The sequence below is a fragment of the Hemitrygon akajei genome, chromosome 16 (assembly GCF_048418815.1).
Source record: "Hemitrygon akajei chromosome 16, sHemAka1.3, whole genome shotgun sequence".
Classification (NCBI taxonomy): Eukaryota; Metazoa; Chordata; class Chondrichthyes; order Myliobatiformes; family Dasyatidae; genus Hemitrygon; species Hemitrygon akajei.
Window position 1 is genome coordinate 45953719 of NC_133139.1, and position 18562 is coordinate 45972280.

Genomic DNA, 18562 nt, shown 5'->3' on the forward strand with positions numbered 1-18562 from the left:
TTAACAATGTGGGTTAATGACAGTGATAAAAACCATCTGCCTTCCTTTGAAAGCTCATCTGCTTTCCTTTCTCCTCTTCTGCTGATTTTGCTCAGTATCTCCAGTACTTTACTATCAAATCTCATCCCTACACTTGTTAATGTGGCTTGCTTTCTTTGTACTGGCTGAATGCCAGGTGGAATAAAAATCAATTTCATTTGGGATGAATGACAGTTCGGATGCTTAAGGGCTGTTGCCTTAAATCCAGGATGTTTTTGTTTCAGAGATTTAAAAGGTGAGGTAGAAAAGTCTTTGTTTATTTCTTGGAAGAATGGGGGTGGGGACAAGAGACTGGAATCAGATTGCAGTGTGAGCAGGAAGCAGACAAGATGAATGGCGGCTTGCAATGTGGTTATTGCTATTCAAACCGCATCGTAAAAATGGCAACATGCCAATCCCAGCCTTCAAAGGGTTACTCTAATTTGTATGACGGGAAACAATCGGGCAAAATTGAAGAAAGCCTTATAACCTACACTAATCATCAAAAACTGAGATATTGAGTGGTAATTCAGCACCTTTTCAGCTAGCAACATCAACACCATGGTAATGATCTGCACTGGGTGAGTTTCACAGGAAGAATGGATGTATTAAGGAGCACCACAAATATTAGTGAAAGAAACAAAGGTGTAAATGTATGTAATTCAGTTCAGCAGAGGTGGAAAAACACCATCCTGGAACAGAGACTTAAATGTTGTCTGAAGATCTAGCCTGTGTAAAAACTATTCCACTTAATGGGGTGGATGGATTATTTATATGGATTTTTTAATTACAGTGTTTTTTATAACTGTAACTTTCTAATTTGAGAGGCATGGGTTAAAATTGGGCTGTTATTAGTACTCTAATGCAGTGGCTATGTCACAACTAATTCCGAGGTTAGAGTCCAAACTCCAAATTAACTTCTAAACCTTTAATTTGTGGATTATACAATAAAAACAATTGTCCAGATTGTTATAAATACTGAACTATTGTAATTTGACAGAAAGTGACAATTACCTGGCCAGATCCAGCATCTTCGTTCACACAGGGTGGGTGGGGGTCCTAATGCTAACAGTGCAACCAGATTGAGTAATAAACTAACCTGTTGATGTTGCCTCATCCAAGAACAATATTCCAAAAAGAAATGTTGAAGGGTGCAGATGCAATTGTTTTGCCATTTTGATGGAGGCTTTAACTGCAATTTAGTCAGTATCGTTTACACTCTTGTATATCACTGTTAGTAAAGCCATGGGAGATATATTAGTTATTAAGGTTGCACAATAAAATTTCACATCTACTATGAAATCAGGGTAGATTTGGTTGCTAATGCTGAGATTAAATTTTCTAAAGGATATTGCATTAATGGATGAAACAGACACTCATAGTGTGAATTCATTATTGTATACCTCAATGAATAGCAAGCCATGGGCAGTTGGCAGAAATGGTTTAAACTTGTCTTGTTTTTCAGAGAGGAAACCGACTTAGTGGGAGCATGACTGTGTTAGGAGCTGAAAGGTTCAAACACCTCAGTAGACTGTCTCAGCAACTGAAGAGAAGCTCTAATTGTGAACTTACATCTGTTCATCTTTGCTTGTGGAAACCTGTTAAGCCCTCCCTATTAGCAACGAGTCACAGCACGGCAAGATAAATCTGGCCTCCCATGTTGTTAACCAATCTACCCTTTTTCCCATTTCTTTCCCCACATTGTTCCCTAGGGGAATTCTGCATTAGAAAGAAAAATGTTTAAGCAGAGCTTAAAAAGAGCACTAGTCATTAAGTTTTCTCTATTGACTAATGTCAACCCAAGCGGAAGTAACCTGCAGAGCTTCTCCCATTCCAGGTACGCTATGGTGGGGGAGTGAGAGATGGAAGAAATTTACCTGGAAGGTAATGGGAAAGTGAATGAGGGGAATGATTTCAGAGAGTAGTTGTTCCTTGGAGGTCACCCTCATGCTGGGGTCACGTGCCTTTTTCCAGCTTTCCTCAGTTCCTCTAACAATATAATAGGAGCAGGAATAAGCCATTCAGACCTCAATCCTGCTCCACTATTCAACAAAATTATGGCTTATCTTCAACCTCAAGAACTGTCTATTTGAATTCTACCCCCATCTCATTTGGTTCTATAACTATCCAGAAATTTATCATCTGTTTTTAATGCAACCTGTGATCCAAAGGCTTTTGGGGATAATGATTTCTGAAGATATACCACCCTTCAAGTGAAGAAATTTCTCTTCATTTTAGTCCTAAATGGCCTGCCCTTGTTTTGACATTGGGATCTTTGGTTCTGGACTCGTTGTATCCATCCAGTCAAACCCTATCTCAATAAAGTCACCTCTCATTCTTCGGAACTCTGGAAAATAGAGGCCTCTTCTACTGAGTCTCTCCTCATAAGAAACCTATCACCTGGAAAAGGGCCCAGCAAATCTATGCCACATTTCTCATGCAAGTGAATCCTGTTCCAGTTAAGAAAATCAAAATCATGCAAAATATTCCTGGAGTTTTCTTGCCAAATTCCTTTACAATTGTAATAAGACAGCTTTACTCCTGAACTCAAATCCACTTGCAGTAAAGGGCAAGAAACCATCTTCTTGCCCACCAGACCTGCACGTCTGCCTTCAAAAACTTGTGTACAAACACACCAGATTCCTTTGAACATCAACTATACCAAATCTCTCACCAATTAAAATAAAATTCAACATTTTTCTTTGTTATACAAAATGGATAGCCTCACATTATCATTGCCAGTTGGTCCAAGACCCCTTGAGTTCTCCTTTGCATCCTCCTCCCTACTCACATCTTCTCTTCTGCAAACTGGGATTCATTACTTCATCAATAGAGTCTGAGAACACGTGCCTCAAGCACTGCTCCATGCGGCATGCACTTGCCGCAATCTTGATATCTTGTAATTGGTTTATTATTGTCACATGTACTAAGATACATTCAAAAAAAATTGTGTGCCATCCATACAGATAACTTCAAAATGTAAATACATTGAGGTAATAACCTAATGCAGAATATAGTATAACTGTTATAGAGAACATGCAGTACAAGTAGACAAATAAAACATTTGAGAGTCTTAAAACTATGGGATAGAAGCTGTCTTTGAGCCTGTTTTCAAGCTTTTGTATCTTCTGCCTGATGGAAGGGAGGAACACGGTGAGTGTCCTAGATTGGTCTTTGATTATCTTGGTTGTTTTCTTGAGGCAACAGAAAGTACAGAGTCAGTGAAGGTTAGGCTTGTTTTGGTTTTTTTTTGATAGCCTGAACAGTGTATACAACTGTCTGCAATGTCTTTTGTTGCAGGCAGAGCGCTTGCCTGCAAGCTTTGATATATCCAGATAGGATGCTTTCTATGGTGCATCTATAAAAATTGGTGAGATTCACTGGGGACATGTGAATTTCCTTCCTTAGCCTTCTGAGGAAAAAGAGGTATTGATATGCTTTCTTAGCCATAGTATGTGCATAGTTGGACCAGGACAAGCAATTGGTGATACTTACACCTAGGAATGAAGCTCTCAACAATCTCCACCTCAACACTATTGTTGCATGCAGGGGCATTTACTCTATGCTGCCTCCTGAAGTCAATGACCAGTTCTTTTGTTTTGTTGCCATTGAGATAAAGTCTGTTGTCTTGACACCATGCCACTAGATCACTCATATTCCTCCTTCCTGTGGTCGGCCTCATAGCTGAGATCCAACCCATTCCAGTGGTGTCATCTTGCAAATGCAGTTAGGGCAGCATCTGGCCACACAGTCGTGAGTGTATAGGCAGTAAGGCAGAGGCTGAGGACATGGTTTTGCGGGTCACCGGTAATGAGGATAAGCATAACAGAGGAGTTGCTGCCTATTCTTACTGGTTCTGGTCTGTTGGCCTGGAAATCAAAGATCCAGTTGGCGGGGAGTTTTTTAGAATTATGATATGGAGATTGAACTAAAATTAATAAATAGGAGTCTGATGTAGATGTCTTTGTTTCCCAGATGTTCCAGAGATAAGAGTAGGACCAGGGAGATGGTGTCCACTGTGAACCTGATTCGGCAATAGGTGAATTGATTAGGTCCAAAATGGCTGGGAGACGGGAGATGATGTGTGCCAAGATCAGCCTCTCCAAACACTTCATGTTTAAGGTTTGGATTGACGTCTTGCAAAATCAAATCCCAGCCCAAGGGAATTGCATCCTTTCCTCCAATAATTAAAAGAGTCGGCTGTTAAACAGAATACTGTATGTCTCCTAGTTTATTTGCCAGATGTTCTTACAACATCCAGGTTATTTTGGACTGATTTCATTCCTTATTTTATTTGAATACTGTCCAGAAATAAGTCCTGATTAACTAGTGTATTTGCCATTGTACCTGGTAATTTATTGAATATGAAGCAATTATATATCGAATAAATATACACAGTATTCTGCTTTTGCCTGTTCACTGGGTCAGTCTGTAGTGCAGTAGATCTAGTTGGCTTAAGGTTGCATTCGGTGTTGTACGAGGGGTGATTGATAAGTTCGTGGCCTAAGGTCCATTTTCTCGGACAGTACTTACGTGCAATTTTCAATTATCTGAAACAGAAATACCACAAAAGTTATTAACTTCAAACTTTCTGCATAATCACTCAGAGTTGAATTGTACGTGCATGTAACGAGAGCTGTATAACTCATCTCCTTCTAGCACAGGCCACAAACTTATCAATCAGCTTCGTACTTTCTTCGGGGTGCACAACTTGCTATGGAGATTTCTGCCGAAGGATGTTGGAAGGAAATGCTGTTCATTTCTTAGCAACCTTGACAGTGTTGGGAAAGCACCACACACAATGATTTACGCCACCCTCTGTTAACCGCCCAGGACACAGTGGGTGTACTCGAGGCTCTCGACTGAGGATAGCAGCAGAGCCCAGACCAACATGGAAACTGTGACATCTTGCTGTGTATAGCTCCACTGTCATCTTCCCTGTATCACAGAAACGTTTGTACTTAAAAGGTACCCGTGTGGTTGCAGTGGGACTGTGGACATCTCCTAAAGCTGTGAACAACAGTTCAATTAAGGCAAAATATGAATTCATTTCTGACGGGAACCACAACTTTCATTTAGTATCAGTACAGAGACCCCTTTCTGACAGTTTTCAGAATCTACTCCCCTGACAGGGAAGCAAACCGGATCAGGACACAGCATTTCAAATCAGGTGTGTATGTGGGGTCGGGGACATGTTCTATTGACTCTCCCACTTCCTTCCGCCGAATTTCAGCGGTGTTTTTCCTGAGCAGCACAGGACTTGGAATTAAGCTTGGGCGCTTTTGCGCTGCTCCTTGAAACTGCCACAAACCCGGTTGAACTGCAGACTTGCGCAGCCCAGCTGTTCAGGAGTTAAAAATCAATCTAATCTCTCAGTCTCGTTGCTGCACAGATGACATTTATTTGATGTTTCATAGACATGTTTTGTACCAGCTGAGATGTCTTTTCGAATCATTGCTTGGTCATAACCCTGTCAGTGCCTCAGTGTAGGCAGCGCACCTGCTGACCGAACCTCGGCACTAAGTGGCTGAGTATGCTCTGTGACAAGTCGCGGGCATTCACTGCCGCTAACTCTGTCCCCCTCTGTCAAATTTCTCCATTGTTCCTCTTGTTTCCCTGCCTTTTCTTTCTCTCTCCTGTTTACTTTGCGTTTTGCTCTCTCTTTCGTCCCCTTTCTCTCTGACCTATTACTATCTCTTGTGTTCCCTTTCTGTCTGCAGAGAAGGAAAAATCGCTGAGAGCATTTATTTCTATATAGGATGCTGGTTCCCACAGCAACTGACAGTGCCGGAGGGAACTTTGGGCACAGCATGCTCGTTGGTAGAAGACGTGAGAGCACCCTGAAACAATCTGGATACAAGGTAGTGATCAATATCGTTCGGAGATGTTGTGGTTAATAGGTTGGGAGATGTTTCACTCTAAAAAGGGTCTTGATTGCTGTTTTTATTTATGCTGGGCTTTGAAATTAGCTTGGGGAATACTAACTGACTTCTCAGTCTTCAGGTTTTTTAGTAAAGAACCTTACAATAGTTATAAAAAACACAGCTGGAAAGAAATTTTGGAAAATCTCATTAAGTTAATGAATCATAATCTAGAATATCTTGTTGGCATTTTAAAGATTTCTATACCCTACACCATTTAATGAATGCCCTATTCAAACGTAATGCGTAGTGTCTCAGGACTGTAATGTAAGTCAATCCCTGGTGTTACAGGTGATGAACAGCTTGGCAATTAGCTTGTGAGGGTGGCTGAGTGATTGGCAAGGGCAAGAAATCTTTTGTTTTGGCTAATTTCTCAGTGTGGGCAGCAGACAGGTTGCCATTTTCTGTAAGTGACTGTTCAATACACTTGCTTTTACTGTTGAGACCTGGTGTCATCCTAATAGTTCTCGAAAGAAACATTTGAAGTTGATTGATGGGTACTGTCGGCTGTCACTGACCCAATGTTCCCCTGTTGAATGCCTCCTGTCTTCTTTCAATATTGTAAGTGTCTGACCTTTTGCTGCTAGTTAAAGATCACATGAAGAATACAGAAAACCTGCCAGAAAGAATGCCAGCTGTCCTTACATTCATAAAATATACAACATGAGGTATGTTCCCAGTCCACACAACAGTATCCAGGTCCTATGGTGCTATAAAGACTTGAGCACAGACACAGAGCCTTGGCAAGCAACAGATTGTGTAGAATTCTCAAGTTATTCCATAGGACAAGAATGGAGCCATTGGCAGGATCCTTGCCTCTAGGTTAAAGCATATGGGTTCAAATTTCATTCCACTTGAACATACCTCCTGGGATGAATCTTCAGTGCCAAGGAAACGCTGTAATTTAATTATTTTTTGTTTTATTGAGATACAGTACAAAATAGACCCTTCTGGCCCTTCAAGCAATACCACCCACCAATTTCCCAATTTAATCCTAGCCTAATCTCAGGACAGTTTATAATGACCAATTAACCTACCATCGGTACATCTTTGGATGGTGGGAGGAAACCAGAGTGCCCGGAGGAAACCCACACGGCTGCGGGGAGGACGTACGAACCCCATGGCGGGAATTGAAGCCAGGTTGCCTGTACAGTAAAGTGTGATAACCACTAAGCTACTGTTCTGCCTTTTTAAATCAGTGATTTATTCCCAGTCACATGGATATAAACACAAAATTGTGATTGTAGTAAATGAAGAGCTGAGAGTTAAAATCAGAAACACACTCTAACCACCCCGTGTATCCCAGTTGTCACTATTAATTTAAGAATGACTTGGATATTGTGATTATTTATCTTGATGTAGAAAAGCAGGAGACTGTCTATGTCACAACAGCAATTTAAAGCAACTTGTCCATTTATCCTTGTGTAAACGTTAATGTTTTATTTAAGTTAGACAGAATTATTAAGAACTGTTTCCTTCCCTGCAAATAAGCAACTTTATTTTCAAAGAATAATTACCTGATTTATTTAATTTGATTTGAACTCCCACCTTCTAGATTACAGGATCAGTAATATAAGGATTAGGCAACCAAACATTTATTTGACAATGAACAGAAAAAAATGTCACCAATTTTAAAAATACAACTGGAAAGGGACGATCTTCAGAGCATGAAACTGTCTGCCTGATCACACCGTTGAGCTAGAAAGCTATTGCAAACTCTTAATGGAAAAAGTAGAGAAATTGAGCAATATTTAAGACAATAGAACTAATTATTTTATGCCTAAATTTTCTTCTGTCCTGTAAGCACAACTCCATGAACGAGTAACTATATTTGTAAAAGCTCCTGTGAATCAAAACTTAAGCGAAGTTCAGTTCTGCAGGAACAATATTTGAGGGAGCAAAGAGAATAGAGTGTGAAATACTTTTTTAATGATTTGGATAATGAATTTAAGCTTTTCAGAAACAATCACTTCATCAAGAATAGTTCTCACCCACGCAAATCTGATCTCGTTTCTGTAATTTAATGATCTTGTAATACTTTTTCATTGGCAATGCAGAGTTAATGTGGTTAAAAGAGTAGGTAATTCTGGGTGTGAATCACAGCTCCGTTGTCATGGCAAATGTGCTGGATGAACGTGACAGCAGCAGGTAACAGTGTTTGATTATCTGTCTGATGTAGGAGGCAATTCATGAGCAGAGATCAATAGGGCGTCTGTTCATCTTCCCACTGTTCACTGCCCTTTTTAGATCTGTTGGTATGGAACAGGACTGGGTGGGAGGTGTGGTTGGAGAAGGGCAGCATCAATGAATACCATCACTATACAGCTGGGGATCTTCAAGGGCTCAAGCTCAAATAGTTCACATTTCACCCCGAGCATGTGATGTAGTTGTGTGAAACTAGGGCCTAACCACCTCTCACCTAGTTACAGTGTATATAACCTAGAGTACAAACAAAGGTCAGTCAAAGGGATTAATGGGTTGAGATGACAAGCACAATTGGAGAAATGAACTAAGGATCATGACGTGATTACAAAGAGCATGGAATGGTACTGTAATAATGTGGCTGAGAAATTGTTTTATATGATTCAAATGCTAATCCAGCCATTTGGCAAAGTATTTCACCTGGGTTCATTGGAGCAAGCCTGGAGGAGTGAAACAAACAAGGATTCTAAATCTTAAACATGAGGAAGTCTGCAGCTGCTGGAAATCCAAAGGAACACACACAAAAATGCCGGAGGAACTCGGCAGGTCAAGCAGCTGCCTGGAATGCTGAATTCCTCCAGAATTTTGTGTGTGTTGCTTGGGATTCTAAGTCTGTTACATAGTCCAGGACATAAAATGCACTTTCCATATGATTATGGATTTAGGATCTTAAGTCCCATCACCAAGCTGTGTTGCTTCTCCATCCAGGGAGTACAGACAGATGAAAGCTTGCAAGCTGGAAGGTCAAACCCTTGTCTATGTTGTCATTCTCTGTTGCTAAGTAACTAATGTCATAGTAACCCTACATTAAAGCAGTCAATATGTGAAAAGTAGCATTTTGCAGAATAGGCACTAAGAAATTATTATCAGATTAATTTGCCTATCTACCTACTAAATAGTGGGGGTACATGCACACAAACACAGGCAGACAAAAGACAAGTCTACAAGCCTGTGTGTGGTAGTACCTGACTGAAAGGGGATGTTGTATCCTAGAAGTCTGGGAATATTATACAGTCTGTTCTTTCTCTGCCTCACTTGCTGTTGAAGTGTTCATGTATGGCTTTATCACTTCACAAGTCATATTCTGATGCTCTTCTGAACAGTTTTGCACCCTTTGTAAAGGTGAACATTTCAAAATGCTGCCAGAATGCAAAATGATATCATGTTTTGTTCATTCACCCTCCTGTGTTCACAAGATTTTCATCCTCGTTTCAGGTTTGCTCCTTTCCTTGCAATTCTTTGAGCCATACAATCCCCTACACAAGCCATTTATAATCTTGCAAGCATCCCCAGTTTACATTACACTTTCACTTTCAGATGGAATATCCTCCTTAAATGTCTCTCACTTTCTCCCTGGTTCTCCTCTACATCTCCCACCACACACCCCCCTTAAGACAAGCCTAGCAAATATCTAGCAACTCCTGAAGAAATATTTGTTTGAGTCAGCAATGGGTGAAAATATTGTATGCCATGTAGCAATGAAGGCAGAAATTCATGCATTTTAAAAGGATTAAAGACTTTGTTAAATTAGTTCACAGAACAATCTCAGACAACAGAATTAACAGACTTTTTCACATTATAAAATATCCAACCTCAACCTACTTCTGATTTGGTGAATCAGATGAGTCATTTTAAATATAAGATTTTCTCTAATCCTACACTCCAGCAGGGGACCACATTCAGGCCAAAGATACAAACATTACATAGAGCATATACCCAATTATACATAGGTAAATCTCTTGGGGTTATATTCTACATTCCCAACTGTGCCCACTACAAACATCATTCCTGCTAGTGACCCCTTCCAATCAGAATTTGGTTTGCTCCTCTCTCATGCCTCTAATTCCTTTTACTCTACTGTAATACTAATACATTCGATTTTAGCTTCTCCTTCTCAAACTGCGGGGTGAATTCTATCATATTATGATCACTGTCTCCTAAGAGTTCTTTTACCTTAAGCTCCCTAATCCAATTTGGTTCATTCCATAACACACAGTCCAATATTGCCTTTTCCCTAATGAGCTCAACCACAAGCTGCTCTAAAAAGACATCTCGTAGGTATTCTACAAATTCCCTCTTGGGGTCCAGCACCCACCTGATTGTCCCAGTCTATCTACATATTGAAATCCCCCATAACCATCACAACATTTTCCTTTTTACAAGCCTTTTCTATTCTTGTTAAGTTTGTAGCCAAAATACTGTAATCTGCATTGATCTTAAAGCATGTCCACATTGTGATTCACTTTTACAGGAACAAAAAGAAATGGAGAAAACATTTTTCCATTTACCAATTTATAACTTATGGCTCCTATTTTGCTTCAAACAGCAGATGATGGCAATGGAGAATGAGTGGATTACAGCCACTGGGAGTGGAGGGCATGTGGCTGTTGTTTGGAGTGAGGATCATAGGTGAGATGGCCACACCTTAGCAATCAACCTGTCTCCTACCATTTTCCAAAGCCACACAAACTTCATTTGTCAGACTTTATCACACCCTTCTCTGTTCTTCCAGGTAACCAATTACACCTCATTTTGTACCCTTTTGTGCTTCATTTGTTTCCATCTTTTTGCCTGGCATCATCATCTTGTTTGCCAGTGTGTACCTATAGAAACTGAAGGGAAAACAAATTTGATTATAGAGATCTGAAACAAAATTACAAAAGGTGCTGTTGAATCTGCAGCTGAAAAAGGTTTATACATTGGATGGTTGACTACAGATAAAGCACAGAACCAGAAGTTTGTATGTGGGCACAGTTGGGAATGTAGAATATAACCCCAAGAGATTTACCTATGTATAATTGGGTATATGCTCTATGTAATGTTTGTATCTTTGGCCTGAATGTGGTCCCCTGCTGGAGTGTAGGATTAGAGAAAATCTTATATTTAAAATGACTCATCTGATTCACCAAATCAGAAGTAGGCTGAGGTTGGATATTTTATAATGTGAAAAAGTCTGTTAATTCTGTTGTCTGAGATTGTTCTGTGAACTAATTTAACAAAGTCTTTAATCCTTTTAAAATGCATGAATTTCTGCCTTCATTGCTACATGGCATACAATATTTTCACCCATTACTGACTCAAACAAATATTTCTTCAGGAATTGCTAGATATTTGCTAGGCTTGTCTTAAGGGGGGTGTGTGGTGGGAGATGTAGAGGAGAACCAGGGAGAAAGTGAGAGACATTTAAGGAGGATATTCCATCTGAAAGTGACAGCAATGGCTGGACTTCCTAGGAGTAATTCAGAAGGCATGAGAAAGACACATCCCAAAGATGAAGTATTCTAAAAAGAGAAGAACACAACCATTGCTGACAAGTCAAAAACAGCATAAAAGCAAAAGAAAGGGTATATAATATAGCAAAAATTAGTGAAAAGTTAGAGTATTGGGAAGTTTTAAAAACCAACAGAAGGCAATTAAAAAGCTATTAAGAGAGAGAAGATTAAGTATGAAGGTAAGCTAGCCAATAATATCAAAGAGGATTCAATAGGTTTTTCAGATATATAAAGAGTAAAAGAGATGAGAGTGGATCAAGCAATGGAAAATGACACTAGAGAGGTAGTAATGGAGGAGAAAGAAATAGCAGAGGAAATTAACAAGTATTTTGTGTCAGTCTTCATTGTGGAAGACACTACCTTTATGCCAGAAATTCGAGAGTGCCAGAGGCAGAAGTGTGTGTCATTGTTATTACTAAGAAAAAAGTTCTTGGGAAGCTGAAAAGTCTGAAGGTAGGTAAGTCACCTGGGCCAGATGGACTACACTCCAGGATTCTGAAAGAGGTAGCCAAATAGATTGTGGAGGCATTAGTAATGATCTTTCAAGAATCACTAGATTCTGGATTGTTTCTGGAGGACAGGAAAAATGCAAATGTCACTCCACTCTTCAAGAAAAGGGGAAAGAAGAAGAAAGGAAATTATAAGCCAGTTATCCTGACTTTAGTGGTTGGAAAGATGTTGGAGTCTATTATTAAGGATTAGGTTTCATGGTACTTGGAGACACATTACAAAATAAGCCAAAGTCAGCATGGTTTCTCTCGAGAAATCTCGCCTAACAAATCTATTGGAATTCTTTGAGGAAATATCGGGCAGAATAGACAAAGGAAAGTCAGTGGATGTTGTTGATTTGGATTTTCAGAAGGCATTTGACAAGGTACTGCACATGAGGCTGCTCATCAAGGCAAGAACTTATAGTATTACAGGAAGGATACCAGCATGGATAGAAGATTGACTGACTGGCAGGAGGCAAAGAGTGGGAATAAACAGGTCTTTTCTGGTTGGTTGTCAGTTCCACAGGGGTTGATGTTGGGACTGCTTCTTTTCATGTTATACAGATATGATTTGAAAGAATTGATGGCTTTATGGCCAAGCTTGCAGATGATATGAAGATAGATGGAGGGACAGGTAGCATTGAGGAAGCAGGGTGTCTGCAGAAGGACTTGGACAGATTCAGAGAATGGACAAAGAAGTGGCAGATGGAATATAATATAGAGAAGTGTATGGTCATGCATTTTGGTAGAAGGAAGGAAGGCATGAACTATTTTCTAAATGAGGTCAAAATTCAAAAATCAGAGGTGCAAAGGGACTTGGGATTCCTCGTGCAGGATTCTCTAAATGTTGACTTTGCAGCTTGAGTCAGTGATAAGGAAGACAAAGGCAATGTTAGCCTTCATTTCAAGAGGACTAAAACATGAGAGCAGAAATGTGATGCTAAGGCCTTATAAGGTATTGGTCAGACTGCACTTGAAGTATTATGAGCAGATTTCGGCCCTTTATTTGGCATTGGAGAGGGCCCAGAGGAGGTTCACGAGAATGATCATAGGAATAAAAGGATTAATATATGAGGAGTATTTGATGGCTCTGGGACTGTACTCACTGGAGTTTAGAAGAATGAAGTGGGGAATCTCCTATAACTCTATTGAATATTGAAAGGTCTAGATAGAGTGGATGTGTGGAGAGGATGCTTCTTATAGTGGGTGAATCTAGAACCTGAGGGCAGAGCTTCAGAATAGAGACATCCATTTATGATAGTGATGAGGAAAAATTTCCTGAGCCAGAGAGTGATGAAACCATGGACTTCACAGTCACAGGTGGCTGTGCAGACCAAGCCATTGGGTATAATAGAGGCGAAGATTGATAATCAATCAGGGCATCAAAGATTGTGGAGAGAAGGCATGAGAATGGGATTGATAGGGATAATAAATCAGTCATGATGGAATGGCAGAACAACTCAATGGTCTGAATGGCCTAATTCTGCTCCTATGTATTATGGTCTTATGAGTTTGTCAACAATGTCACATTCTGTTGAAGGAAGTTCCTCCTTCTTTTGCAACCTTTGATAAATATCAGCATTATTTTTTTCAAAGATACAGCTAACGCCTTAATCACTAATTACTCACCCTTTCCATATAGATCCATCTCCAGGTGTCACAATGATATTCTGCCAGAAAGAGTGTATCATCGACAGACCCTGTCCTTGCACAATGTCCTTCAGAGTCACGGCGTGGTGACCCACAGTGAAGTTCCTTCTCAGGGTACGGCGGCCAATAGTTGTTACTTAAACAATGTTTGACCCTTCCATTGTATTTCAAGCCATGATATGATACTCCTGAGCTGAACATTAAGCTTGCAACAATTAACCTGGTAGAGGAACAAAGACGCTTGAGTAACATCTGTGGGGGGAAAAGTTATTGTCAATGTTTTTCATCGAAACCCTGCACCAGGAAATCAGGTCTTGACCCGCAATGCCAACAGGTCCTTCCACCCCTCCAAGTGCTGTTCCACTTTCTGAGTTCCTCCAGTAAATTGTTTGTTGCTCCAGATACCAGCATCTGCATTTTCATGTGCCTCTTAAATAATAAGGTTGTCTGGCAACTTCCTATTCTTGAAGCACTTCTTGTAGTGAGTTATTTTTAATAGCAGTGATTATTGCCAAATAACCAGTGACCGAATTTATGATGAAATCTTCCCAAAACACCACTTGGATAAGATCTACTTAACATGAAGGTTGGAAGTGGGGGATGTTTGGAAATTATATTTTATGGCATATAATTTTTTATGTGACAAGCAATTGCTTTTGATTGATAACTAATCATGAGAAGTGAGAGGAAGCTCTGTATGTGTAGCATGCTCTGGTAAACTGCATTGTAACCCACCTGCTCAATGATACACTAGTGCATGGAAGTCAAAGAGCTCATAGAGATGTCAATAAGCATGCAATGTACTATTGTTATTACTGTTGCAAAATTGGAGCATACATACAGAGTTACAGAATAGTGAGCACCTCAAAAGTGACAGGAGGTCTTCACCAGAAGTCAAGTGGGATCTTGAATCCTCTCACATATCCTGAAAAGTTTTGAAAGAGACATTATATCCCATAACTAATGGGAATTGCATTGTGCCTCCTTTCGCCTTTCATGCACTACACAAAGACAAGCCCACTCCTTACTAGTTCCAGTAATAAATCAGCAGTTCTATTTTTGAAGATGCAGAACCACATAAAGATAGATCGCCAATGTAAAATGCATTATATTAGTTTAAAAATTATTCCCTCCCCCCCCCCCCCCCGTGGTCTCAAATTGAACTGGTATTTTACTACCCTCCCCTTCTGCCCTGTTTCAGCAGTGATTGTTCCTTTTATTGTTTGTTATGAACTTGACATCTGGAATGGAAAATACATGTGAATTTTCAGTTTTCAATAAGAATCTGAACCAATTTTGAATGTAACAGTTGTTATGAGCCAAGTAGAGGTGGTAATCATTAAATTATATCCTTTGGAACTGTGTGTTCCTTAGTCCAGTATGTTGGTCTTTCTGAGGATCCTTAATGACTGAGTGACAGCATTTCCACACAGCAAGACTGACATTGGTATGATGATGCGGAGCACCAGTTCCTCTTTAGTCTTTCTTCCCAATCTCACCTCCAGTCACACTCAGAATTGTGATTCCACTAAATATCTATAGACTCATGAATTGCTGAAACATTTTTTTGTTCCGTAATGATCTAGATATATTTCTTTAATCACTGCTGCTGTAGGCAGAATAGACAATTCAAAGCCAAGGTCTTCACAATTATTCTTCAGGCAATTTGACTTTAGCAACAGTAGTATTGCAAGAATGGTTGTTGTCTAGAAAAACAGGTACATTGCAATTTGTCATCAGTAGGTATTCTCACTACTTTTAATGTTAGCAGAATATATGTGGCTGACTACAGCTACAAAGGCAGGAATTAATCCTTATAGCTCCAAGGTGTTTATCTTTCAACAGAACAATGAAGCAAATAGTCCAGGCTCTTACTTAGATTATAAGGGGGGTGTTCCTAAAATAAACTCAAAGTTAAAAGCTTCTTTTCTCCCCCCTTCTTTGGTACATACAGTAGATACCGATCCCAAATTACCCTCCTTCACATGGAGCCTTAAAATAGTGGTCAGGCAGGCTATTGAACTTTGAAATCATCACACCAAGCTTGATCTTATCAATGAACACCATTAATGCATCAGTGCATGTGCATATTTGAACAGTTATGTATGTATCCAGCATATTAGCTCTCAGCTAATTTGCCATGTACTGACTTTTTTGCAGGAAAAAGCTGAATTGAGTTTAAAGACATGTTTGGAGTTATTAATGCAAGCTTTCATTGGTTTTTCACAAGCAATAGACTGGCATTCTAATACTTGACATCTGATCTGCACAGAAATAACTTGATCACAGATTTTCTGATTCTCAGCTGCAGAATAATTTGCTCTTTTGTCAATAATTCCATAGTGATATGTGATTGTAGCAGTTTGTAGTCATTAGCTGCTTTCACTTTTGTGCATTTTCACAAGCACAGCTTCACATTCGCTATATTGCTTCATTCTATAAAAAGAATTATTGTCATTTACTCTCAGGGTACCGATAAAATCACAAACATTTCCTTTACACTTTTATGAAAGAAAAATGGGGATTACAGGTTACTAACTTCATCCACTCCAAGGAAAGGCAAACTCATCCCAAATGATCCCCATCTAGTGTCTCCACATTCTGACCACTCTAGATTTGGCTCACTTTCTATGCATTTTTTGACATCATTTGTACGTATGCTCAAACAAGAGGTGCACGCAAGCAGGAACAGCTCAGTCTGAGAATAAAGAAGCACATACACACATGGCTATGTCCTTGAATACATATTTTAGGCCAAATATAGAATAAATAAATCAATGTAGCTGTTTATATGAAAATAAAGTTAACTACAAATATGGAAAGGAACACAAGATCATGCAATCACTGATGCAAATACATGGAAATAGACAAGGAATACTCCTGTAAGAATGCATGAAACAGGCACAAAGTCTTGGGAACAAGCACACACTGCTTTATGTTTAGTGATCGCTCATCTAATTGATTGACATTGGAAGATCAAAAGAAGAATGTAAAATGGATCTTTTCAAAACTTCTCAATTGCAAATAAGTTTTCTACCTGTGCACTCCATAGTTCTCTCTCTGTCCGGTCACAGTCCGAACTAATCAAGGGCCTACCAGCAGAATCAAGCCTGGTATACTCAAACAAGCTGCTACCTTGTTATCAGCAATCTGGCTATCTGCTCATTTCTATTTGCTTTATCTAGAAGAAAGAATAAAAAGATAATTTCAATAGAAGAGGTATTTCATAATAACTTTGCTCAGTGGAATTGGATGACAACTATTTCAAGGAATCTGATGTATTAACTAATGTAATAGAAAAATGCTACGGATGCTGTAGAAGGAGCAATGGATAAATCACAGAGCAATCATATTGCAAGTGCAGGGATAAAGCTCAGCTCTCACACTGTACAGGGTGTTACACAACAAGTCTCAATCCCAGTCTACAGCACTACAGCTCCATCTCCAAACCTAGAAGATGGTAACTAAATGGAACCTTGGAAGAAATATTTTAATCAGAAGATGTTGCGTTCAGTTATTGATCCATCACACAATACTTTGTCTGCTTTGCACTCCTTACTTATTTGTAATTCGCATCATTTTTTTTTAATGTATTGCACTGTTGTGCTGCCGACAAGTTTCATGGCATATGTCAGTGATATTAAACTTGACTCTGATTCGGATTCTGATTCTATGTCTTGCAGATTACCTTCATTGCAGCAAGTGAATTTAATTATTTGAACCTGTTGGATCAAGATCTGTGGCTCACTTCTGTTTGGAAGACTAGTGATTTTGTTGTTTCTTGTCTGTTAGTTTAACAACAAGTCATAGTCTGCCATACAGCACAGAGCAGACCATCATCTGAGCAACCTGAACTGTTAGCAACAAATTGGCTCTGGCATTCACGTCATCAAGTTTTAAAATTGGGATTAATTGTGCAATGTATGCTTAAGTCCATTTATATTATATTACAATTTAAAAAAATCATGGCCTACCAGCACTGACTAGGCTACCTGATGCAATCTAGGGAAATTACTCTCAGTGCCTCGTAACTGCTCAGATAACTAAGCAAGATGTCTTTTAGAAATGACAGTCTACCATGTCTTTCTATCCTAATTCTTAACTAGTGCAAATTGTGTGAATAATAATGAGAGAATACAGAACTATTCTGTGGGCTCAACTGTATCTACAAAGAGAAAAATAAAGTTAATATTTCTGAAGGGTGCCTTTAATCAGAAGTAGTTTGGGAGAGTTGGAGTTGGAGTGGATAAAGCTAATTAAATTGATTTGTATCCAAGACATTTTTCTCCTCTAAATTGAAAGAGTGAAGGATTTGTGCCCAATTCCCACAGCTGAGAATCAAATTTGGGTTGATGCCTCAATGCAGTACACAATGCTGACTGTGCTGTGTTTTAGATGACAAACTAAAACTGAGGGCCCAACTGTTCTCTCAGATAGATATAAATAACCCTACAGGTTAAATTGGATTAATAATGGGAAGGCTTTGCAGGAGGGTTGGTTCTGTACAGTGTTCAGAACAAAAGTTATCTCTAGTCAACATTACAAAAACAGATAATCTGATCACTATCACAGCATCACTGTGGGAACATGTTGTATGTTTATTCCTGCATTTCCTAAATTTAGGATAAACTCCACACTGACCCTGCCCTCAAATATACCTGGTCCATTTCTGACACTTCCCTCCCCTTTCTCAATCTCACTGTCACTATCTTCAGAGACAGCTTATCCACTGATGTCTATTATAGACTCATGGTCCCTCACATCTACCTGGACTATACCTCTTTCCACCCTGTTACTTGAAAAATGCCATCCCTTTCTCGCAAATTCTCTGACTCCGCTGCACCTGCTCAGGATGAGACCTCATTCCAGAACAAGGGAGATGTCCTCCTCCTTCAAAGAAAGGGGCTTCCCTTCCTCCACCATCAATGCTACCCTCAGCCACATCGCTTCCATTTCACACACTTCTGCTCTTAACCCATTCTCCTGCCACTATACCAGGGATACGGTT

At 39.5% G+C, this 18562-nt stretch overlaps 1 long non-coding RNA gene across 1 annotated transcript; it reads left to right on the forward strand.

Moving 5' to 3' along the window:
• The first annotated feature begins 5741 nt into the window (after positions 1 to 5741).
• LOC140740393 (uncharacterized) lies at positions 5742 to 14625 on the forward strand. The gene is made up of 3 exons (XR_012101840.1): positions 5742 to 5879; positions 10468 to 10653; positions 13547 to 14625. It is a non-coding gene; the product is annotated as an uncharacterized lncRNA (long non-coding RNA).
• Positions 14626 to 18562: the final 3937 nt, after the last annotated feature.